The sequence below is a fragment of the Lutra lutra genome, chromosome 11, assembly GCF_902655055.1.
Source record: "Lutra lutra chromosome 11, mLutLut1.2, whole genome shotgun sequence".
Lineage (NCBI taxonomy): Eukaryota > Metazoa > Chordata > Mammalia > Carnivora > Mustelidae > Lutra > Lutra lutra.
In genome coordinates, this window is record NC_062288.1 from 38,273,364 (window position 1) to 38,299,703 (window position 26,340).

The following is a 26,340-nucleotide window of genomic DNA, read 5'->3' on the forward strand; positions in this document are numbered from 1 at the left end:
TCGTCGCAAATGGCAAGATTTCATTTCTTTTGATGGCTGCATAGTATTCCATTGTGTATATATACCACATCTTCTTTATCCATTCGTCTGTAGATGGACATCTAGGTTCTTTCCATAGTTTGGCTATTGTAGACATTGCTGCTATAAACATTCGGGTGCATGTGCCCCTTCGGATCACTATGTTTGTATCTTTAGGGTAAATACCCAGCAGTGCAATTGCTGGGTCATAGGGTAGTTCTATTTTCAACATTTTGAGGAACCTCCATGCTGTTTTCCAGAGTGGTTGCACCAGCTTGCATTCCCACCAACAGTGTAGGAGGGTTCCCCTTTCTCCGCATCCTCGCCAGCATCTGTCATTTCCTGACTTGTTCATTTTAGCCATTCTGACTGGTGTGAGGTGATATCTCATGGTGGTTTTGATTTGTATTTCCCTGATGCCGAGTGATATGGAGCACTTTTTCATGTGTCTGTTGGCCATCTGGATGTCTTCTTTGCAGAAATGTCTGTTCATGTCCTCTGCCCATTTCTTGATTGGATTATTTGTTCTTTGGGTGTTGAGTTTGCTAAGTTCTTTATAGATTTTGGACACTAGCCCTTTATCTGATATGTCATTTGCAAATATCTTCTCCCATTCTGTCAGTTGTCTTTTGGTTTTGTTAACTGTTTCCTTTGCTGTGCAAAAGCTTTTGATCTTGATAAAATCCCAAAAGTTCATTTTTGCCCTTGCTTCCCTTGCCTTTGGTGATGTTCCTAGGAAGATGTTGCTGCGGCTGACGTCGAAGAGGTTGCTGCCTGTGTTCTCCTCAAGGATTTTGATGGATTCCTTTCTCACATTGAGATCCTTCATCCATTTTGAGTCTATTTTCGTGTGTGGTGTAAGGAAATGATCCAATTTCATTTTTCTGCATGTGGCTGTCCAATTTTCCCAACACCATTTATTGAAGAGGCTGTCTTTTTTCCATTGGACATTCTTTCCTGCTTTGTCGAAGATGAGTTGACCATAGAGTTGAGGGTCCATTTCTGGGCTCTCTATTCTGTTCCATTGATCTATGTGTCTGTTTTTGTGCCAGTACCATGCTGTCTTGATGATGACAGCTTTGTAATAGAGCTTGAAGTCCGGAATTGTGATGCCACCAACTTTGGCTTTCTTTTTCAATATTCCTTTGGCTATTCGAGGTCTTTTCTGGTTCCATATAAATTTTAGGATTATTTGTTCCATTTCTTTGAAAAAATGGATGGTACTTTGATAGGAATTGCATTAAATGTGTAGATTGCTTTAGGTAGCATAGACATTTTCACAATATTTATTCTTCCAATCCAGGAGCATGGAACATTTTTCCATTTCTTTGTGTCTTCCTCAATTTCTTTCATGAGTACTTTATAGTTTTCTGAGTATAGATTCTTAGTCTCTTTGGTTAGGTTTATTCCTAGGTATCTTATAGTTTTGGGTGCAATTGTAAATGGGATGGACTCCTTAATTTCTCTTTCTTCTGTCTTGTTGTTGGTGTAGAGAAATGCAACTGATTTCTGTGCATTGATTTTATATCCTGACACTTTACTGAATTCCTGTACAAGTTCTAGCAGTTTTGGAGTGGAGTCTTTTGGGTTTTCCACATAGAGTATCATATCATCTGCGAAGAGTGATAGTTTGACTTCTTCTTTGCCGATTTGGATGCCTTTAATTTCCTTTTGTTGTCTGATTGCTGAGGCTAGGACTTCTAGTACTATGTTGAATAGCAGTGGTGATAACGGACATCCCTGCCGTGTTCCTGACCTTAGCGGAAAAGCTTTCAGTTTTTCTCCATTGAGAATGATATTTGCGGTGGGTTTTTCATAGATGGCTTTGATAATATTGAGGTATGTGCCATCTATCCCTACACTTTGAAGAGTTTTGATCAGGAAGGGATGCTGTACTTTGTCAAATGCTTTTTCAGCATCTATGGAGAGTATCATATGGTTCTTGTTCTTTCTTTTATTAATGTGTTGTATCACATTGATTGATTTGCGGATGTTGAACCAGCCTTGCAGCCCTGGAATAAATCCCACTTGGTCGTGGTGAATAATCCTTTTAATGTACTGTTGAATCCTATTGGCTAGTATTTTGGCGAGAATTTTTGCATCTGTGTTCATCAAGGATATTGGTCTGTAGTTCTCTTTTTTGTTGGGATCCTTGTCTGGTTTTGGGATCAAGGTGATGCTGGCCTCATAAAATGAGTTTGGAAGTTTTCCTTCTATTTCTATTTTTTGGAACAGTTTCAGGAGAATAGGAATTAGTTCTTCTTTAAATGTTTGGTAGAATTCCCCCGGGAAGCCGTCTGGCCCTGGGCTTTTGTTTGTTTGGAGATTTTTGATGACTGTTTCAATCTCCTTACTGGTTATGGGTCTGTTCAGGCTTTCTATTTCTTCCTGGTTCAGTTGTGGTAGTTTATATGTCTCTAGGAATGCATCCATTTCTTCCAGATTGTCCAATTTGTTGGCGTAGAGTTGCTCATAGTATGTTCTTATAATTGTCTGTATTTCTTTGGTGTTCATTGTGATCTCTCCTCTTTCATTCATGATTTTATTTATTTGGGTCCTCTCTCTTTTCTTTTTGATAAGTCTGGCCAGGGGTTTATCAATCTTACTAATTCTTTCAAAGAACCAGCTCCTAGTTTCGTTGATTTGTTCTATTGTTTTTTTTGGTTTCTATTTCATTGATTTCTGCTCTGATCTTTATGATTTCTCTTCTCCTGCTGGGTTTAGGGTTTCTTTCTTGTTCTTTCTCCAGCTCCTTTAGGTGTAGGGTTAGGTTGTGTACCTGAGACCTTTCTTGTTTCTTGAGAAAGGCTTGTACCGCTATATATTTTCCTCTCAGGACTGCCTTTGTTGTGTCCCACAGATTCTGAACTGTTGTGTTTTCATTATCATTTGTTTCCATAAATTTTTTCAATTCTTCTTTGATTTCCTGGTTGACCCATTCATTCTTTAGAAGGATGCTGTTTAGTCTCCATGTATTTGGGTTCTTTCCAAATTTCCTCTTGTGATTGAGTTCTAGCTTTAGAGCATTGTGGTCTGAAAATATGCAGGGAATGATCCCAATCTTTTGATACCGGTTGAGACTTGATTTAGGACCAAGAATGTGATCTATTCTGGAGAATGTTCCATGTGCACTAGAGAAGAATGTGTATTCTGTTGCTTTGGGATGAAATGTTCTGAATATATCTGTGATGTCCATCTGGTCCAGTGTGTCATTTAAGGCCTTGATTTCCTTGTTGATCTTTTGCTTGGATGATCTGTCCATTTCAGTGAGGGGAGTGTTAAAATCCCCTACTATTATTGTATTCTTGTCGATGTGTTTCTTTGATTTTGTTATTAATTGGTTTATATAGTTGGCTGCTCCCACGTTAGGGGCATAGATATTTAAAATTGTTAGATCTTCTTGTTGGACAGTTCCTTTGAGTATGATATAGTGTCCTTCCTCATCTCTTATTATAATCTTTGGCTTAAAATCTAATTGATCTGATATAAGGATTGCCACTCCTGCTTTCTTCTGATGTCCATTAGCATGGTAAATTCTTTTCCACCCCCTCACTTTAAACCTGGAGGTGTCTTCGGGTGTAAGATGAGTTTCTTGTAGGCAACATATAGATGGTTTTTGTTTTTTTATCCATTCTGATACCCTGTGTCTTTTGATTGGGGCATTTAGCCCATTAACATTCAGGGTAAGTATTGAGAGATATGAATTTAGTGCCATTGTATTGCCTGTAAGGTGACTGTTATTGTATATTGTCTCTGTTTCTTTCTGATCTACTACTTTTAGGGTCTCTCTTTGCTTAGAGGACCCCTTTCAATATTTCCTGTAGAGCTGGTTTGGTATTTGCAAATTCTTTCAGTTTTTGTTTGTCCTGGAAGCTTTTAATCTCTCCATCTATTTTCAATGATAGCCTAGCTGGATATAGTATTCTTGGCTGCATGTTTTTCTCATTTAGTACTCTGAATATATCATGCCAGCTCTTTCTGGCCTGCCAGGTCTCTGTGGATAAGTCTGCTGCCAATCTAATATTTTTACCATTGTACGTTACAGACTTCTTTTCCCGGGCTGCTTTCAGGATCTTTTCTTTGTCACTAAGACTTGTCAATTTTACTATTAGGTGACGGGGTGTAGACCTATTCTTATTGATTTTGAGGGGGGTTCTCTGAACCTCCTGGATTTTGATGCTTGTTCCCTTTGCCATATTGGGGAAATTCTCTCCAATAATTCTCTCCAATATACCTTCTGCTCCCCTCTCTGTTTCCTCTTCTTCTGGAATCCCAATTATTCTAATGTTGTTTCGTCTTATGGTGTCACTTATCTCTCGAATTCTCCCCTCGTGGTCCAGTAGCTGTTTGTCCCTCTTTTGCTCAGCTTCTTTATTCTCTGTCATTTGGTCTTCTGTATCACTAATTCTTTCTTCTGCCTCATTTATCCTAGCACTGAGAGCCTCCATTTTTGATTGCACCTCATTAATAGCTTTTTTGATTTCAACTTGGTTAGATTTTAGTTCTTTTATTTCTCCAGAAAGGGCTTTTATATCTCCCGAGAGGGTTGCTTTAATATCTTCCATGCCTTTTTCAAGCCCGGCTAGAACCTTGAGAATCATCATTCTGAACTCTATATCTGACATATTACCAATGTCTGTATTGATTAGGTCCCTAGCCTTTGGTACTGCCTCTTGTTCTTTTTTTTGTTGTGAATTTTTCCGCCTTGTCATTTTGTCCAGATAAGAGTTTATGAAGGAGCAAGTAAAATACTAAAAGGGTGGCAACAACCCCAGGAAAACATGCTTTAGCCAAATCAGAAGAGATCCTGGATTGCAGGGGGGAGAAAGGGGATAAAAAGGGGTTCAGAAAGAAAGAAAAAAAAAAACTATTAAAAAAAAGAAAGCCGATAAAGAAAAAATATAAAAAGAGGAAAAAATATATATTAGATAAACTATTTAAAAAACGTTAAAAAAAAGAAAACGGTAAAAGTTAAAAAAAATTTAGCAGAAGAAGAGAAAAAGAAAAAAAAATTGAAAAAGAAAAAAAAATTAAATTAACTGCAAGGCTAAAAAATCATGGGGAGAAAGCCATGAGTTCCATGCTTTGCTTTCTTTTCCTCTGGAATTCCGCCGTTCTCCTTGGTAGGTGAACTTGGTCCTGGCTGGGTTTCCCGTAGATCTTCTGGGGGAGGAGCCCGTTGTAGTGATTCTCAAGCGTCTTTGCCCCAGGCGGAGTTGCACCGCCCTTACCCGGGGCCGCGCTGAGTCATCCGCTCGGGTTCGCTTTCGGGAGCTTTTGTTCCCTGAGCGCTTTCCGTAGAGTCCGGAGGACGGGAATAAAGATGGCGGCCTCCCGGTCTCCGGCCCGGAGGAGCCGAGAGCCCGGGGCCCCACTCCTCAGTGCGCCCTCAGAGAACAGCGCCAAATGACTCCCGTCACCCTGGCCTCCGGCCGCGCTCTGAGCTGACCGAGCCTGCGACCGGTTCAAGGCAACCCCAAGCTGAGAGTCACTCCTCGGCTCTGTCTCTGCAGCCGGCTTCCCCATTCTAATACCGGTAAGCTCTGCGACACTGAGACACCCCCGATCCTTCTGCGACCCTGCGGGACCTGAGGCCGCGCTTACCCCGCCTGGGCTTCACCCCAGTTAAGCCTCTGGAGCGATGTCCCTCAGCGGAACAGACTTTTAAAAGTCCTGATTTTGCTCCCTTGCTCTGCCGCTCGCCGGGAGCCGGCCCCTCCCCCCGCGGTCTATCTTCCCGTCGCTTTGGATTCACTTCTCCGCCAGTCCTACCTTGCAGAAAGTGGTTGATTTTCTGTTTCTGGAATTGCTGTTCTTCTTCTCTTCAATCTCCCGTTGGATTTGTAGGTGTTTGCAATCTTTAGATAAGCTATTTAGCTGATCTCCCGCTACCCGAAGTAGTCTCAGCCTGCTACTTCTCTGCCATCTTGACTCTCAAGACTCTATCTTGGTCACCATCCTGTCCCCAGCATCCAACAAAGTGTCTGCCATAGAGCTGTCAGTGCATGCCGAATGAACCAATTGTTCATAGCTGGAGAAAGGGTAGGTGATAAGATGGAATTTATAGATAAGGTGTAGGTGATAAGATTGAATTTATAGATAAGAATTAAAGCTCAATGGGGGCCTGGGTGGCTCAGTGGGTTGAAGCCTCTGCCTTCGGCTCAGGTCGTGATCCCAGGGTCCTGGGATCGAGCCCCACATCGGGCTCTCTGCTCGGCAGGAAGCCTGCCTCCTCCTTTCTCTCTGCCTGCCTCTCTGCCTACTTGTGATCTCTCTCTGTCAAATAAATAAATAAAATCTTTAAAAAAAAAAAAAAGAATTAAAGCTCAAAAGACCGCATGTGCCCTGCAGTGTATATATGTTATCCTTTATTCAAGAAGTCATGAAGTGTTATAAGGAAGAGGAGAGTGTGACAAGGCAGCAGTAAGAGGGCCTGGAATAATGGCAGGGGGCTGGAGACAAGAAGACTGATTGCAAGAGATACTGTATTTAAGAAGTTATATTTCCAGGACCTGATGATTTATTACAAGCTTAGGTAAGGGAGTGGGAGAATAGGGATGAGTCACAAAATTGGTAAAATGAAAAGATCTATGGGGAATATCTTTATCTTTCTCTTACATAAGAAAGATGAGTAATGTAAACAGTAAGATGGCCCTGGGTATTCAAGACTAAAAACATGTTTACAGCTTATTACTGCGTGTCTTGATATTGTCAGCTCAATAAGCTACAGAGAATTTGTATGCTCGTGGGTGGAGAATTCAAAATTTCAAAGGACTACTTCATAATTAAAATAGGAAAGGAATAGGTAGGACGCCTTTTTATAATAACACAAAATTAATCATCTTTCAATTCCTTAAGAAATGGGTAGTAAGTGGAGGTTAAATCACTAAATCTTGACTTAGAAAAATGACCTATTATCTGCCTATTTTCTTATTACTCTTTGCCTTCAGATTACCAAAAACTTTACCAAGGATGAAAAACAAAAACTCTAGCACACAGTGTCTTCCAGGAGATATTTATCCAACTGGAAATACTGAAGAAACAACATTGTAATAGAACAAGGGGAAGGATATGCTTGATAAGTGAGAGAAACCGTCAACGTCAAGGGAGGAAATGGTTCTCAGAAAACATTTTGAAGAGATAAGGGAGGGCACCAGGCAACAACAAAATGTCTTCATGTGGCTGGGGGATAGGGATTGGGAAGAAAACAGAAAATCAAGAGAGCTGAGCACAGAGAGAATCACTCACAAGAAAGATGAAAAAATCAGAGGGAGAAATGGAAGCACACATGTGGTTAGAGAAAACAGTTACAAAGAATCCTCCCATCCCCCAAATTTCACTCTGAGCTAGGAAGCACAGAAAGATCATGAACAGGATTAGAATTGGGTCTGAATTCCTTACCTCGGTAATGCGAGCCTCAGTGTCTTCATCTATAAAAAGGGGTTACAATTATGGTTGTGTTCGTCGGGTCAGGCCGTCATAACAAAATACCACAGACTAGGTGACTTAAACAGCAGAAGTATGTTTTTTTCACAGTTGCAGAGGCTGGAAGCCCAAGATCAAGGTCCAGCAGGGTTCCTGGTTTGTGAACTGTGCCTTTTCACGGTGTCCTTAACATGGCAGGGAGAGGGCTCTCTGCTGTCTCTTATTATAGAGCCACTAATCCCATCAGACCAGGAGCCTACACTTAAAACCTCTTTTACCCTTAAAGACTTCTATAAAGGCCCCATCTCCAAATACAGTTGTTTTGGGAGTTAGTGTTTCAACATATGAACTTTAGGAGGACACAGTTTGGTCTATAGTAAGATTGTCATAAGAAATGTGTGAAATTATGCAAAGCACATTGTGCCTGGCACATAAGTAAGTGCTAAATAAATGTTAGCCAGTGTTAGCTATGAAATCATCATCACTGCTGGCATCATCTCTGAAGTTACTTATACTTTTATATATGTGTGTGTGTGTATGTATATATATATACATATATATACATATATATATATATGTATATATAAAATTTTATTTATTTATTTCACAGAGAGAGACATGGTGAGAGAGGAAACACAATCACAGGGACTGGGAGAAGGAGAAGCAAGCCCAGTGTAGGGCTCAATGTGGGGCTTGATCCCAAGACTCTGTATCATGACCTGAGCCGAAGGCAGACACTTAATGACTGAGCCACCCAGGTACTCCCCCCCCCTTTTTATAATATATATATCTTTAAAGGACTGCTACAGCTGGGAAAGACACCTGTTCCTACTGCCCCTGAAAACTGCCCAGCTGCCTAGCACACTAAGATGTTCTCAGGCCTGTTTTATAAATATCGTCCAAGGCAGAAGTAGCTATAAAAGGAGTAGAGAGATGGTGAGACAGTGGAGGAGGACTAAGAAAAGGAGAGGTGGGGAGAGAGAAGACCAGGGAGGACAGGATGAGGAAAGACTGAGATCCTGTAGATTCTGTCTTCTTCAAACACAGTCACAAGTGTGCATCTAAGCTCTCTAATGAAAGAAGGAACATTAGAACTACTACCTCCAGGGATGTTCACTGCGGATCTCTACTGAGAAGGAGGCAAAAATGCCATTATTTCAGTGCTAGTGTCATGCTAATCCATTCAGAGAGACCATGGTAAGGAAGAGACTATGGTAAGCAAATAAGACTAACATCTCAGGTGGTCACAAACTTAATAGAAAGATTGTTTTGACCTAAAACATCTTTGAGTTTGCAAAACATGCTGCAACTTTTACTCAAAGGGAACTGTACATGTTAGGATCAAAGAATAAGACCAGCTATGGACTTAAAGTGTCCGTGGAAGCAAAAGAAACACTGTAAAAAGTGCCATGAATTTTCCATCCCATATTCTAGATTTTTAAATAAAAATATAGATAGAAAACCTTTGCATTACAAAGCCAGGAAAATATAGCTTGTTTGAATCACTTAAATGATCACAAATCTTCATGATGTATTTTAAAACTATCTACCTTCTATAAGGTGTGACATTTTCTAAGTTGAAATGATGCCCCACTTGGCACTACTATAAACAGAATGACTGATACTTATTTAGTGCCTAGAATGGCAGGCACTTTACAAACACCATCACATTCATGTATTCCTAAAAAAACCTCTTGGGGTTGCTATTATTTTTACCATTTTACAAATAAGTAAACCAAAGAGTTTGCCCAAGGTTATACAACTAATAAATAAAGGTTAGAATTCAAACCATGTCTGACTGCAAATACATCTTCTTTCCTTTATACCAGACTTATCATCATCCTTAGGGTGTTGGGACATATGAGCATGACTAGGAAAAATGGGCCAGGTTGGAAAAAAAAATAAATGTTGGCATTGATTCTGAAATCAATGTATTTTTTCAATGTCATTCTTATGAGTATTTACTTAATCGGATTTTTAAAATCACCTGCAAATGCCTCAATACTGGAAAATCGCTCTACTATTCTAATTCCTTGATCATATAATGGGCTTTTTAGACTAGATTCTAGAGCAGAAGATATGAGTTGCAATTCAGTGTTCCTCGTTCTAAAGTACGTGATTTCCAGCAAATTGCTTATCTCCTCTTAGCATCTATTCTCAAGGGAACATTATCACCTATGTCACAGGGAAATTTTAAAAATTACATAAAATAAAGTCTGCAAAAGCATAGTCAACTGCCACATTAGCACTCGGTGTTTATATTTAAAAAGTTAATGAAAACATTGCCGACATCTCTTTTTCTGAATGAGAGTAAACAAGAGAGACTGTAAGGATTTTTACAAAGAACCATAATGCCTGGGAATTAGGACTCATTACCATGTAAACTCCAGACATAATCAAAGTGGTTTTCAAGCTTCATTGTTCCAACCTAGTTTATCTCCCCCCCACCCAGTTATTTTGATGGGTTTTCACAAACTATGCAGACTTCAATAACTCACTCTCTAATAATATACTCTGGATAATTGTTAGCTTCATGAAATACAATTGCCTATACTTTAAGTTATAATTAAAGGCATTACTTAAACCCTCAAATGGCCTTTGGAAATCTGAAAATGCAACTTGAATTCATAAATGCTAGGGAAGAATAGGAAATCCCAGAACCCTAAATCAGCAGACTCAAATTCATGTGAACTTAACTGAAAGAGAAGCCGCCTGATGCTTTGGTTATAACCACCAGACTTATACTGACATTAACACCAGTACTAAATGAGGAAATTGGGCACACTGAGATTGGATCTTCAAAGTTAAGTATATTTACTGATGAAAAAGCCTTTATGATTCAGCCAAAGGAAATGCAGTTTTAAAAACAGACCTGTTGAGTAAGGGGCAATTCTAATCATGAAGAAAGTCTAAATGTGTTTCTGTGGCATCTGACTGAATGAGAATGGTGAGTTTTGCAAATTAGGCATCTACGATCTGATTTCGTCAATTTGGGACCATTTGCCCCTTTTCTCATATTATTGGCTGCTGTCAAAGAATGATATGATGAGCTATACAGAAAGACCCAAGTTGCTGCCATTACTGAGAGCTTGAGCAATGTATCGTTATTTTTTTTAAAGTAATACTTCACCTATGTTTTAATAACATTATCAAAAGAATTCTGTTGTATTTGATACTCCAAAATGAAGTCAAGATCATCTCACCCCAAATTTCTGGTCTTTGTTTCCATCACTGCTTAAGTTTAAAAATCATATATATATATGCATGTGTGTGTATGTGTATATAGGTATACGTATATACAAACACACACACACACACACACACACACACACACACACTCTCATATATATCATATCACATAAAACCTAAATTCTGTTCTTCCTGACTACCTATAAAGATCATAAAAATGTAAAACCTGGGTTTTTAAGTATAAGATTAAACTCCCCTCTCAATAATGAATGATAATATTGATTCTTCTATTAAGTACTATCTAATACACTTTTTTTTAAGTTTTATGACCCAAGAATTTGCTATATTTAGGGCCATATATACACAGATAAATAAGCCATGAATCCTTCCATCAAAGATGTCACAAAAGAAGTCAAGTTTACATGACACCTCTACTTTATGAAATGAAGATGGCCAACGGTTCATACTGTTCCCATCTTTCTTTCAAGACCTATAGTCCAAGGGTTTTTTTTAGGTTATCTCTAGATACATGATTCCACTAACATTATTGAGTGTCCCACTTTCTTTTCTTTCTTTTTTAAAATTAGAATCAGATTAATAGAGCAGAAAGTGACCTCAGATCATTGAGTCCAAACTCCCATTTCACAGATTAAGAAAATTAAGTCTTCCCAATTCTGATAACACAGGCAGTCGAAGAAACAGGAACCCATTTCTGTTAAACCATGTAGATATGTATGATAAAATGGAATGAAGTAAAAAACACTTCAATACATAGCCTGGCTCAAAAGAAAGAAAGGGAGATTCCTAGAGCCAATGGGAGAAAGAAAATTCCTTTTAGCAGGAACAGTAAATTTCAAATAACACTGCCTCAGTTCCTAGAGGTTCTGCACCTCCTGATTGGTTATATCTCTGGCTGCCTCAATTCTTTTTCTGGCACTGTGGAGCTCACAGTACTTTCCCTGGCTGCCCCCAGCCCCTGGCTGAGCATAGAAGACAGTACGAGAGCCAGTGCATTCCTACCTGATACTGGACTCTTCCAACCAGCAACCTTTGGTTGAGGAGTCCCCATCAGCCTGGAGGATGTTTTCTCAGAACTGTGCTGTGGCCAAGACTCTTCCAATCCAATCCTCTCTTTGCTCTTTTCTTCTACAGGTGTCAAATCTGAATTGACTTCTAAAGGCTCTCCTGCCCGGGCCATCCTATTCCTTTCTCCTTTATCCTTAGCAAACATTTTCCAAAATAAATCCCTTATACATCTATTTCCCATCTTGGTCATCTACTTCTCCAAAAACCTGAACTGACACAGATCTGAGTACTTTAATGTGGTATGGTACATCAGTTGGGAAATTGCAAAGCTCTGGACTGGAGAAACTTCCAGACATGTACACAAGGAGACATTATGCAATGATGTTTAGTACAGCATAGTTTGAGATAATAGGAAATTGGAAACAACCTAAGTGTTCATATATACGGAAAGGGAAATTCAAGGTATATTTATTTAATGGTACAAGAGGTAGAGAATAAATCGAGCTACAGGTATCAACACAGATGAGTCTTCCAACATAATGTTAAGTGAACAAAAGAAGTTGTAAAAATATCCTCACAATATGGCATCGTTGGTTTAAAGCTAAAAACATATAAACAGTACTCAACCTAGTTTTTGAAAATGTTAATAATTTGGGTAGCAAGAACAAACATCCACTACAAGAGGGGAAATCTCTGGGATAAAAAGGATGCAAAATAGGGTAAGGTGGGTTTCAACCCTTTTCTGTGATATTTTATTCCTTTTTTTCTTTCTTAAGGACAACGACTGTTATTGATGGATACATGGGTATTTGTTATAGTTTCCTCTGTACTTTTCCATGTGTTTGAAATATTTCCAGATTTTTCAAATGAAATAAAATAAATATTTGTTGAAACCGAGGCCCAAAGAAATTGTGACATGACGAAGTTCACATATTTAGTTCATGGCAGAGCAGATATTCTTGGCTCTTGGATTGGTTCTCTGGCCACCAGATTGTGCTGCCTCCATTGTCATGTGTTTGTCTAATAGGGAAGACCATGGTTGATAAGTCTTTTGTATCCTGCACAATGTTTGGTAGCATCATAGATGCAAGAAAGCACTTAAAATCTACTAGATCAAATTGAAAAATGTAGCACTATACCTCAAATGCAAAATTATTTTATCACTGGGACTATATCAAGAAAAGTAATCTCATGCTATAGTTCTGACTGCAAAGTGTTCAGAAATGTGTGGGTCAAGCATTCAGCAGCTCTGGAGGGCCTAATTGCTGATCCAGATCTTGTCCAGAAGCACCAAAAAAGGGAGGAGGTAGTTCTTATCTAAAGAATCAGAGTTAAGCTGCCCAGTTGGAAGACAGTTAAAGTACACCCATACCATGTAGGTGATCTTGGAGGGCTTACAGTTTTCCTCTGTGGATTCACATTTACAAGAGCCTCACTACCTGCTATACTCAGAAATCCCTTTGTTCAGAATCTGGGAAATTCAACTAGCTCTACTCTCTCTATATTGTAATGATAAGGTAGGAAAATTCTTCTTCTGAACAGGAAATGGGGACTTTACTGACCCTTGATTCTGTGGTCCTACAGAATCCAAATGAAAACATCTAAAAAAGTAAAAATAAATTAAAAAAGAAAATATGTATTGTCTGTTCCCAAGAGCTCTCCAACAGAGGAAAGGCCCAACAGCAACCAAAACAAAACACACTTAGGTATCTTAAAACTGAAATGTACCTGGGATAATCAATAACCACAGACAGAAAAGAACAATTAGGTTATACATTCATTAGGGTCCTTTTTATATATTTCCATTGTGAAAGGCAATTATTTTTCTGACTTTAGTAGAACCTAATGCCTTTATACTAATTTCAATAGCATGAAAATTTGAGGTGAATATGTCCTTGAGGGTAAGCTTTGTCTTTTTCATCAGTATATTTTTAAAAGCTGGCAAGTGCTTGGCACATTATTAATGTTTGTTGATTGAATGAAAGGAGGAATAAATGAATATAAGTGAAATTAAGACATATTTCTTACTGACAGACACTAATGACTAAAAAAGGGTTCCAACAAATGAGCAGAGTTGACAATTAAAGTGTAAATAGGAATCTAATGAATGTTTTAATTGATCTTCCCTGCTTTAAAATGTAGCCAGGATTTTTTAACCTTGAGATACAATGTTCAGCAAATTAGTAGACTGCCTTTGTATGAAAATCTCTTTAATCAATCTAATAGTTTGTCTACTCAACTATAGACTTTAAGACCTCTGCCAAACTAATGTTTTGTTTTGTTATTCTTAACAAGAGTTGTCTCTTAATAATAGATTCATATATAGAAGTTGAGTTTAGCAGTTAGACATCTGTGAAAATTGAGAGCATATGTTAAATTAAAAAACAACAACAACAACAGCAACAACTCTTCAAAGTTAATAAACCTAGCAGGGAAAAGAAAACTCTCATTCTTTCTTGATGATTCTACCACCGAGAAAACAATACACCTTTAGTGTCTGAATCAGGTCTTAACAAGATTTTTTAAATGGCTCCTTTCTCCTTAGTTTTATAGAGGTCCCAAGACAATGGGTGCTAAACATTTCTTTTAACCATTGAAAAGTGTGATACCATCTATATAGGGCTGAGATGTAGTTAAATAAAGAAAGAAATAGGCAAGCAAGCCTGATCAAGCCACCCATCTCTACCATGTAATGGAGGATGGAGGCTAAAGGGGAATTGAAATTTAAAAATAAGATTTGGTAAGGGAGCTGTTCATGAGTGTTGGGTCCCTCTCGTTCTCCATGACAGGAAAAGTTAGGCATGATTTCCCTCATCTTGAACCCACAGAAAGTGGCTTCGATGGAACCACTTAAGAGAGTTCAAGGTGTGCCCCAGGGTTGACAGAGGACAACAGAATAGAAAAACTCTAGCAGACAAGCAACTATACTCTGATGGAAGACAAGAAGGATTGCTGCAAAGAAAGATTACAAAAGTTTTTTGTGCAGAGGAGTGTGAAAGTTTACGTGAAAGCAAGAGAATAGAGACAGCCTTAAGGTCCTCTAAATACTGCCCCAAATGACTGCCTCGAGGCACACAGTAACTCTTACAAAGGACTGTATGCTAGATTCCCAGGGACCCAGGGAGAATATCAAATAAGCAAGCATCTGCAATGATGAATTTCCCAGTACTTCAAGAGAACTGCAGGTCAGATACCCCAGTGATTTGGGGACGGAGGGTGGGCAATTTTCAAATAATGCACTCAAGTTTGCCAAGAGGAAATGTCAGCTTTAAAAAAAAACCTGCCAAGTACAGAGAACACAGACATCAGCTCATTTCACCACTGATCCAATAATACCTTTCCTTTCCTCTGACCTCCTCCCTCTCTCTCAGCCCTCTCCTATGGAGTTGGAACCTGCAGTAGCCTGGTGGAGAGGGAGGAGGGGGCATGGAAGCAGGAAGTGGTGACTCTGAGATGGAGCTCCCCAGTCTGCCTTCCCCTGCAGGTCACCTCTTACAGACCTAAGCTAAGAAAGACCATAAGCCTCAACTTCCAATAACATTAACATTATTACATGGAAGTCAACATTTTAATAACTGAAATAAGATCTCTTGGGTGACTAGAACAGCACAAAGGGTTTCTCACTACCTAATACACCAAAACAGTCACTGTGTTCTTCCTGGAATTCTTCCAGCAACAAAAAAGAGTTTGGGGGGTAGGGGGTGGAGCTCAAAGTTGTCTTGTTATTCCACCCTGCCCATCCACTGTAGCGAGGTTACTCTGGCACATCAAAATTCTATTAAGTCCTGTATTCTGATCTTTATAATAAGTATTAAAGGGGGAAATGAGGACGAGCGCAGACGTCCTTGTTTCATATTGATGCGGTTGAGAGGGAAGAAGAACTGGAGACAGGTGACGAAAGAACCCCCCAGTCTCTCCAGCCCAGTCCTACTAAGGTAGCCCAGTGTTTCACCAGCACTGAGTGAGGCAGGCAACCATCGCGAGGATTCATTTTGCCGCCGGAAGTTCAATACCAGCCGAGGCTGTTTGTTCTCGCACGGCCCACCGTGGTCTCTCCTAATGCCTCATACGAACTGACCAGTTTGTGTTCTGTGATGGTAATCTGCTTTCCTGGAGAGACCTGGACCCTCTGTCCTACACACCCTACCAAGAGCCAGGGTCATTCTCCCGACAGACTAATCTCCTAGACTCTCTGTGCCTGCCAAGCTCTATCCATCATCTGTGCTTCCTCTGCCCTGCCTCACTGACCAGATTCAAGCTCTTTATAGCAACATCCGCCCCACCCACAGCCACGCTTTCCCAGCTCTGATCCCAGCCACTACCCCTCAGCCTTTGCTGCTGAATTCCCTGTATGCCTTGCAGCTGAACCCATAGAAAGTTGGGACGGAAAGAGAACTTGAAGTGACTCATTTGCAACTATTTCTTGTCATTAAAAGTGGCACGACCATTAAAGAAGAAAGGTGGGAGGTAAAAATTGGGGCCTTAGAAAGTAGCCTTCTGTTATCATATAAGACTAGGAAAGTAGCCACAAAGTGTTCGGAATGTTCCTCAGTGGTTATCATTTCAAATCAGACTCAGACCAGGAAGATGCAGGGATAATCATGAAATATGAGGCATGGTGGTGCCGAGCACCAGTTAGTTCCAAATGTGTTCATTTATTCATTTGCAGTAACAGCCTCGAAAATCAGTGGAGTGGTCTCTAGGAAGTAAAAGAGTAAAATAATTTTCCAACTCTCATAGTCAGAGGGCTAATTCAAGTTTCAAAAGCAACACTAACTTGCTTAAAGTACCATAAAAAGAGAGAGAGAGTGGAAATTCCATCCTGCTTTAATCACTGTCCACTGCAAGTTTCCTTAATGATTTCCAGCTGCCTCCATTTAAAAGTTGTTGCTTTGACAGAACTTTCATACAAACTTGGAACATGCTCATGTCCAAAAGGAAAAAAAAAAAATCTTACTTTGCTCTCAACTGCATTCTAACCAAAAGCAGATTTCTCTTGGATTATATAAGACTATGATGAGCTGGAAGGGGTGGGAGAAGGGAGAGGAGTCAGACTAGGCCTCTTTTTTTTGCAGTTTCCACAAACCATTTCACAAGAGACACAAAGGAAAATGTGAAACCCCAGGGAGAAAGCCCACACCCTTGGGAAAGCCAAAGTATGCTTCAACATACCGCTGAGTTCTGATGTGAAGAAACACAACTTAGAATTAAGCTAACATAAAATAATTGTCTCCAAATTCCTATCAGTTAAAATTGTATGTGTATGTGTGAGTGTGTGTGTTAGTGTGTCTAAGTGTGTAGGGAGTTAGTGAAGTATTTACAGCCAAAATTGTGCTGGTCAGAGTCTGTAACCAAACCTATGTCATCCATTTCTTTGCTTGGGGAGGGGAGCCCAGAACAATGGAAACCATGCACCATACGATAAAAGGTTAGATGTTAACAATTGAATAGCTATTTTGTTACAAATCATGAGCTTGAGGTTTCAAGACCCTTTACGGTCATCTTTCTTTCATACAAGTGTGTATGCTCTTTAAAAGCAAAGAACAACCGTTTCTCAGTAATCTTTTCTCCCCCCGTAGTCCCTTGCACTAGCATCTGCTACTGCAGGTCTTCAACGAAGACATGTTACAATGAATAAAGGAAAACTTTCAGAGATGGTTGTTAGTTAAGCTATAGGATATGTGGAAGGGGGAAATATATACAGCTTGATGATTAATGAAATAATGATTCGTGAATCTATAATTTTTTCACATATCATTAAGTTTTCCAAGTAGATAGAGTCCTATATTATTACCCATAGGGCAGGAAGGAACTTGGATAGGTCTTCAAATTACTCTCTGAAACTATCCCAGCCTACTGAAAATCTACTCTCCTTTTGAAAATGAGTCCTATAAGTTAACTGGGTAGTGTTTTTTCTTGTCCACCACATCAATAAGGAAATAATCTGTCTACCCCAAGTCCTTTATTTTGCACATTGGATCCTTCGATGGTATAGGGCCTTTCATCCCATCCATTTTTAACAATATTAACAAATTCATAATAATTTTCTTTTTAAATCCAAAAGACGTGCAGAGGAGGGACAGGAAATAAAAGCTAAGTCAGTCTTGGAGTCACTTCTCTTGGAGTCATCTTCATTCATTCTGACAAATATCTTTGAGTACTTAGGGTGAAGCAGATGCTGAAAGTCCCATAGATATTCCTCATAAATCTTATTTCCATCATTTAGGGACATGTGGAGGCTTCAGAATTTCTACCTAAAAGGGCACTGGGGGTAATAATCTGGTTGGCTGGCAGGGATGCCAACTTCTATCCTGAATCAGCCGCCTGTGAACGTTGAGCACAGTTTTACTCACACTGCATCTTTATGGGGGGTGGAGCAGGGTGCTTGGAGGGTTAGGTGCCCCCAAGCCATTTGGTACTGTCCTTGTGAAGGACTTTGTTTTAATCAATTTCTGGACTTTAATTCTGGTTCTTCCCAAGCTGTCTATATTATTTTCCAATTCTAGTACCAAAAATTATACAGAGGACTCTAATGTGGGCAAGCACAGAGATAAACAAATTCATCATTTTTTAATTGCTGGGTTTTGCCTATTTGTAAACCTCAGTAATTGTACTTGCTATTTGAACAAATTCACTAAAATTTCTTATGACTAGATAATTTTAGCTGAATATCACTGCAGTCATTTATATTCAAAAAAGGGTTCTGCAAAATGAAAGCAGGCGGTAATATAAAATGGGAGCCTGTTACGTCTGTACCGAGCCTTCTTGTTGCCTCTCTTTTAATGTATTCTTACTCCTATTTTTTCTCTTATTTTTCTTTCTATTGAATATGTTAATATATAAAATACTATTAGTAAATATTCCCATGACACATTTTTTTCTTTTTTCATAGTCTGTGTGCTTTACCTCCTTTACTAGGTTGTAAGTTTCTTAATTATACATTGCCTAGTTCATCTTTGCATCTCACTGTCCCACATCTGGCACCCAGAGCATTAAGAATGGTTTGTTGAGTGAATAAATGAAGGTACTGAACCCTGGACCCTGGAAAAAAGATAAAAAATAAATCTTTCAAACTTTAATAAATGGATTCAAAAGCTGTTTCAGATAAACTATTAGCAAGTTGTCACATCTAACACTTCTAGAAGGCCCACCAGGGAGGGTCACCATAACCCCATAAGGGTGTAAACACAGCTGTTGTTCTCTTCAGGATATGATTAGTTTTGATTTATTGCACATGTCCACCTGGAAGGCTTCTCAGAGCACACAGAGTCATAATCTCCAAAGTCACCTAGTGACAAGTGAGTCCCTCAGCTCCATTGCTCACCTGGATCAGCGGCTCTCATTTATCTCTCAGGCAGCTCGGAACTGCTCCTAGCCCCAAGGCCTGCAAACTTAGACTTTGTCAAATCAAATGGGCCATAATTTACAATATAAGTATCTTTTATAGAATAGTGAGTTATTTCTCTTCTTCTTTGTCTTTTTTTTCCCTTCACAAAATAAAATCCTGGAATTACAGACCACAAATATAGTTAGTGCCTTTCTTTTTTAAAAGATGAGTGCATATTCCTGTCATGGGTCGCAAGGAAGATGAGCTAGGGAATTGAAAGGATTCGAATAAACATAACAACATTTACTCTAAAAGGGCTCAAAGTGCATATGATAAACTGCAGAAGACTCCAGAAGAAAGGAGGAACATCATAAAACTCAGTTTTGAAACTGAGGTGGAAATGTAAACCACCAATAGCAAAGGCAGAAGAATGTCCACCAAGGAAACCATGACACCACCCCCCCAGGAGTTAAAAATGCTAAATTCTAATTAAATCAGGTTAATTCTAATTAAATCAGATCAGGTTACCCCATGTACCTATAAATTTCTTCTGTGAAGTTTTTCTTATTTCCCACTAAAATAATGCATGGACAGTAAATACTTGGCCATGTGCAGAGAATACCATAAATGAATGGGGAAAAGGAAGTTATCCTTGGAGTTATCCTGTATTAAGAACACCACTTAACACAGGATCCTTGAATTGCCTTGCAATTAATACTCTCATCCATACAGGAAGGCTGTCCCCCTCATTCTTTTTTTAGCTGCCTCTGCGAAGAGAAGGGAGCATCTCAAAAACTTACTTACTTACTTATTTATTCCATTTTATTTTATTTTATTTCTTTTCAGTGTTCCAAGATTCATTGTTTATGCACCACACTCAAAAACTTATTTAGCTACTGATTCGAATAAGCACACCCACCCCATCCCACAGAAACAGCTACTAGTGTGGAGGTTTCAAGTGATAGCATGAAACTACCTACCTAATTCTACATTATTGGGAAGCCAACTTTATTTAGTGAAGAACACTGAACTGAGAATTAAAATTCATGTTCGAATCCTGGCGCAATCCCTTAGTACGTATGTGATTTTCAGTAAATTACTTAAGATCTATTTTTCTCAGGGATTAAATGAGGGATTAATGATACTTGCCCTAATAACCTCCAATATGGCTGAGATAATTAAATGTTACATTAAAATGTGCTTTGTGAACGTTAAAGTGCTATGCAAATGTAAGATACTGATTGAATACATTTGATGACACAAATGTCTGTCGGAAATTTTTCTACCAACCTGTGACAGAAAACAGCTCTGAGTCTTTCCTATAGCAAGAGAGCATATAAATACATAGCTATAATGTTACATAAACAGCTTTTCCATGTCCACAAACCACCTGTCCCTACTAAAAACAGCTACTAAAATTATAGAGGCAGGCAAATTCTTCCAGGTAGTTTCTTTCTCTTGCTTTCATTGAGCTTTGGGGAAATATTTTTTAACTTTTAGTCTATTCCTCCTAACTGGTTTCTGATGTACATATGAAGGATAACTCTCTAGATGCTCACTCTTTCCAGAAAGTATTTACTTAGAGAAAATTAGAATTTAATTTATACTGGATGATCAATACAGACCTTTATGCATGCAATACATCTAATACACTGCAGCCAGATTAATTTCCCTAGTCAGTGATTAATTGCCTTCTCTGTCCCAGGCGCTGGAGAAGGTGCCTGAAATTCAACAGAGAGCATGATGGGCAGGGTCTCTGCCCTTCTAAATGTCAAATCCATAGTTTCGTTTCAGAGCTCATCTTTCTCAACCTCTGTGACATTTGATTGTGTTGCCAATTTACCCTCTTGAAACTTCCTTCTCTCTCAATTTTGAAGGCATAATTCTTGCTTAATATAGCAGATACTATTGGCCAAGTTCCCCAGCCTGAGTTTCCAAGTCCTTCTCCTTCATCTCCTTCCAGCTAGGGTGGTTTTGCCCACTTAGATGTAAGATGAAGTCTATGCTAATGTTCCTACAACAGATAGGCAGCATTCTTTCTGCTACAGTGTAGATGTGTTAACTAGACCTGAAGTCGCCAACCTGCAGCCATGGGGAAACTCAAGAGAACGGCTTTGTGGTAGGTACTGCTTAGGAGTAGATTACACCGAGTTACCTCTAATTTATCCTCAGTCACAACTTAAGTCTCCTTGAAGAGACCTCCCGAAGCCTCCCAGTATAAATTAGCACCTCCTACTAGATATTTTCATGGCACTTTGTGATTTTCCTTCATATAACTTATGTATTTTTTAGTTCTGTATTTCACTGCATTAGTATTTATTTTACATCTTTCTCCTCCTCTAGAAAGCAAAGGGATAATTAAACCTTTCTGTAGCTGTTCCATATTCAGTGTCTCACAGATTATCTAGTATGTTTTATATGCCTCACAAATATGTGTTGAAATTTGATGATTTCTCCAGACTTAGGTTTCAAATTATGCTCAGGGTATCTCTACTTGAATGTTCAGCAGGTCCCTCAAAACCATAGGCCCAAAGTAAATTATATCTGTACTGAATTTCTTTTCCCAGGTAATAGCATCACCTGGTACCCAAGACCTGATTCTACAAACTTAGTATGTCTTCACCCTCCTTCTCATCCTCTTGGTACCGTTCCTTCCTTAACTTCAAGCCTTCATTTTACCTGCAGTTCTGTGGTATTACTATGGTAGTAGACCGCTCATTCATCTTCCTGTGTATTTGAAACCCACTCTTATTTTCTACTAAGCTACTCTTCAACTAACCTACTCTTACACCCATCTTAGAGATCAGAAAAATGAAACTTCTAAGGGTTTCAGAAACTTCTTATCTCAGGTCACTCAACTAGTAAGTAGCAGAGCTAAAATTTATACTGGTCTATACCCCAAAGTCAGGAGACCTGGGAGAGATCTTCTAGACTTCAGCATGACCAAAAGCCTCAGTTCAGGCATCCTGAATTAGAAGAGTATGCTTATGTATGGGTTTACCCCTCAGAAGTTTGCATATTTCCTGAGAACCAACAAAAGATCTTCATTTCATCCCTTCTCATCACACATTACCCACCCCTTCCCCAGCACGCTGCATAGTATCTGCTTTACTGAAGGATATCAGAGGATTTTGGAAACAGAAATGGACAAAGGAAAAAAAAGGGTGGGCGGGGATAAGGAAGGATTAATCCAAGGGGGAAAAAAGAGGACCCAAGGTGATAAGACATGAGCAAGAAACAGATAGGAATAAGAAATATAATTCACTTTGTTTAGACTCTTGTTCAGAAGTAATGCCTTTGCAAAAAATGTTGGCTGGAATTTTGGCTGATGTTTTACCTAGTTCAGCACAGGGAAAATTCCAACTTGGCCTTTTCCCTCAGGAACATTTATGAAGAGTTAAGAGTCCTATGATGATGTGAAGTAAAGAAAGTCAATTCACATATACCCTTCTTCAAAGTAAAAGTTAGCAGCTAAGTGCCACCAAGTAAATCACCTCTCCTCTAAAAGCTCTGCCCTCTCCCCTTCAAGACAATTATAGTCTAAAAAGCCAGTTTGATTTGTCACAATTTTTTTTTACCATTTTGTGCTTTAAGAGTAATTTGGGACTGTATTTAGGGCTGCAATTTCTCCTCTAAAGCAACTAAAAGCCTTATTCTTTTCAGTCTGATAATTAACCTACCATGCCATTTCACCCAAATAATCTTCTGGAAATTTAACAACATACCCCCAAATCTTTTGTAGGCTGGGTTTGCTTCAGCACCACTAAATCACTCAGTATCATGTTCCTCATAGGCGGCGGCTGAAATGAAATATGCATACTATGTAATTGGAAAAAGATTCTGTCTCATTTGCCTCAGCTGTTCTTCCTTGTTGGAAATGCAGGGGGAAAGAAGGCAGCGAGAATATCTTCCTGCTGTCAGTTTAGAAGAAAAGCCATCACCACAGAGCCACATCAGCAGGGGCGGGCCTGAGTTCTCTGCAGGCTTCTAACAAGCCCCTTAGACCTCCAGACACTCATCACGCTCCCTTGACACAGAATGGGAAGAGTTTCGATAAAACAATATGGTGTGCAATTACAAACGCATCTTAAGTGCCCACTACTCATTGGCTCTGTTCCATTTCCAAAATGCTCTAGTTCAGCCTCTCCAAAAAAAATAAAAAATAAAAAAGCACCTCCAGCCAAAGTGCCACATGTGCAGAGAAAGAACACATTCTGTTTCTATTTTTTATGTGTTTCCATAATCCTCGTAATAAAACATATTAAAATGAGAATATTCCTCATTAGGCTATGGTTTCTATGGGAGGTGATTTAAAATTTTATAAATTTACTATCACTTTTCTTTTCAGTTCTCTATTATTCAGAATTTAATTGTTCAATGCATGAAATAATGATAGCTAACACTTACTGGGCTTCCCACGTGCCACACACTGCTCTGAGTGCCTCATGTATATTAATTTGGTCCTCAAAAGGATCCTGTGCCAGTGGGTACTCTTGCTATCACTCCCGTCTTTACAGATAAGGTAATGGAAGCGCACAGAGGGTTAAATACGCTGCTCCCGTCCCCCCCCCCCCCAGGAAGTGGTGCCCACACCTAGTGCCTCTTACTCATACAGACCATCATTAGTGTGTTCGCTACTTCTTTTTTCCTTCCTCCTGTGTTTTCTTGAAGGCCATTTTCATCACGCATTCTTGTAGAGAATGCTTACCTTTAGAGAATGTCCTCAGTATCTGGGGGGAGGGGGAGGTGCCATGAGGTATACCCCAAAGTTGTGGCAGTAAGGGAAATAAAGTGGGCTCAGAGAATCCATCAGAAAAAAATCCCTGAATATCCACGGGACTCTCACTTTTTCAACTTCCCTTGCAGTTGGAAGGAGCCACGTGACTAGTTCTGGTCAACAGCCTTTGAGCAGAAGAAAACCGGACTCACATAAGTGTACTCGGCGGACAGAGCATTTGATTGTGTCGAATGCCATGGACAGGTCAAATATTGTGCGACTTGAGAAATGATTCTGAGAATTAGCAATTATGGGATTTTAGGAATAGGGAGATCATTGTTGAGCATGATGAGAACGTTTCTCTGCAGAAATTCATTAGTGGCCTCATTCAGTCAGTAATTTAAGAGTATAAGGAACTACTTTGCTAGTGGGTATAGAATGATCGGCATATGGTTATAAAACCTAGATCCTCCTTCTCAGTCCGATGCTGTTCTCTTTCCTAACTGACTCAGAAATCTCTGTTGCTTTCTTTCCTTGTTTCATTATATATGCACATGCTCACACACCTATGTCAAGTTGTCATACATTGAACTATTAGTCCAGAGTCTTCTACTCTTTTGTAAAAGTGCTATACATCTGTATTTTTTCCTGTGATCTTATGGTAAGTAGACTCCACTTCTAAGCCCCTTAACTTTGGGCTTGGTCATATGATTTGATTTGGCCAAGGGGGCATTAGCAGAGATAACCTGTGCATAAAAATAGAAATTTGCTTGAGCAGCTGGACTTGTTGTCTTATACACCTACACAGCCCTGAGCTAGTCCACAACTGCTCCCACGTTGACAGCCAAAACTAACCTGCAGCCTGGATCCCACTTCAGTCCACATCAGCCAAACTTCAGCTGACCTGCAGAAGCATGCGTGGGAAATAAAGGACTTTATTGCTAGAAGCCACTGAGCTTTGCAGTGGTTAGTATATGGCATTCTTGTGAATATAGCTGACTGAGACAAAATTTGAATTCCAGTTCTCCCAAATGACCTTAAAAAAGGAAGGCACGAAGTTTTGCCTGGACTCTTCTCTAATTATAAGCTTCAGATTGATCCCAAAATGCCATGAAGCCACTCCACCCAGTACCCACACCACACAGAAAAATTGGTTCGTCCTCCTCTTTAAAAATCAGACTTTAGGAATTGGAAGAGATCTGAATAGTCACGTCCAACCACCTCTTTTTACATCTGAGAATACCAGGAGATGAAATGATATGTCAGATATCATACTGCTAATCACACAGAGAAGCTACCAGTATCCAGAGTCCTGTCTGTTATTTCAGTACTATTTCCACTGTGGTACACACTGCCTGTCTTAATTCCAAACTGAGAACTCTCAGGTTCAAGCTATATCCAGAAACAAGAAATCTAGGATATAACATTATAAATACTCATCCTCTTGTCACCTGTGGTATCCTCTTTCCCTTTTATGAACTCATTTCTCTCCAGCATCTGAACCACTCCAACACACACACATACACACACACACACACACACACACACACACATACACACAGAATTGAATTCAGGCTTTAGTCTTTGACTATTATCTAAAAATCTCGGGTCCATCAACAGTTAATATAAAGTTATTGAACTAACCATTTCATTTTACAGTCAAGGAAATTGAGTCCTAAAAAAGTAAGATGACTTGCCCAAGGTCATACAACTGGATAGTGGAAAAGAAGATTCTAGATCCCAGAATTACTGCCTCCTCTTTAGCATCTACCTCCCGAACTCTGCCATTTATAATCAACAATATAAATACATTTGTGCCTTTGTGGTTTTTAATCTCATTACTTCAGGAGAAATTAATTTTGGATTCTTTTTTCAACCTATTAATTCTTGACATCTTTTATCTGGAATGGAGATAGAGGTTTTTGCTTTAGAATGTAATCCAAATAAATGTTCTTGAGGGATTTCAAAAGTCAATATGACTTTTACTCTTTCAAAAAAAATCATCTCTCAAGAGGGTAGTGTCTTGCCTTTGCATTGCTGTGCTTTGAAACAAAAAGATAATCTGTATATTTAAAAGGTGCCTTTCATCTTCTCATCTGTAGAGCTTGGTGCTTACAAAAACAACTCATTAATTGTTTCTTCACCTTTTGTCTCTTCAGAAAAGAGGAGAAGCACAAACACCCAAAAACTAAATCATGTGGCCAAGGCTGGACAGGGAGGCATTAATTTAACACATTGCCTCTACAAAGTTCTGGTATGAACTTTTGTATATTAGTGATACTAATCATAACTCCCACAAAACTAACATTCACTGAAGTTATACTGCGTTCTGGGCACCATGATATATGGCTTTTATATGCATGAACGTATTTATTCCAGATCATGGTAATCTTTGTGTATAATACTATTATCCTCATTTCACAGAGAGGAAGATGAATCTTTGAGTTAAATAATTTCTCCAAGGTAACAGCGGAATGAACATGCCCTATTTCTGGCAAAGATGCCTTGTCTTCCTTACAAAATATCACGGGGTCGGGAGTGGGAAAGTGCCTTGACTCTAGCACTGAAATGGTGAACAAAATAGCTTCCTTATTTGAAGCACTGCGAATTTATGAAAAAAGATGGATTTGAGCTACTT

The 26,340-nt window shown here is 39.2% G+C and overlaps 1 pseudogene; it reads right to left on the reverse strand.

Annotated features, from left to right (window-relative positions):
- Positions 1-11,830, reverse strand: part of LOC125080488 (small nuclear ribonucleoprotein-associated protein N-like) — a 91,291-nt pseudogene extending 79,461 nt beyond the window's left edge.
- Positions 11,831-26,340: the final 14,510 nt, after the last annotated feature.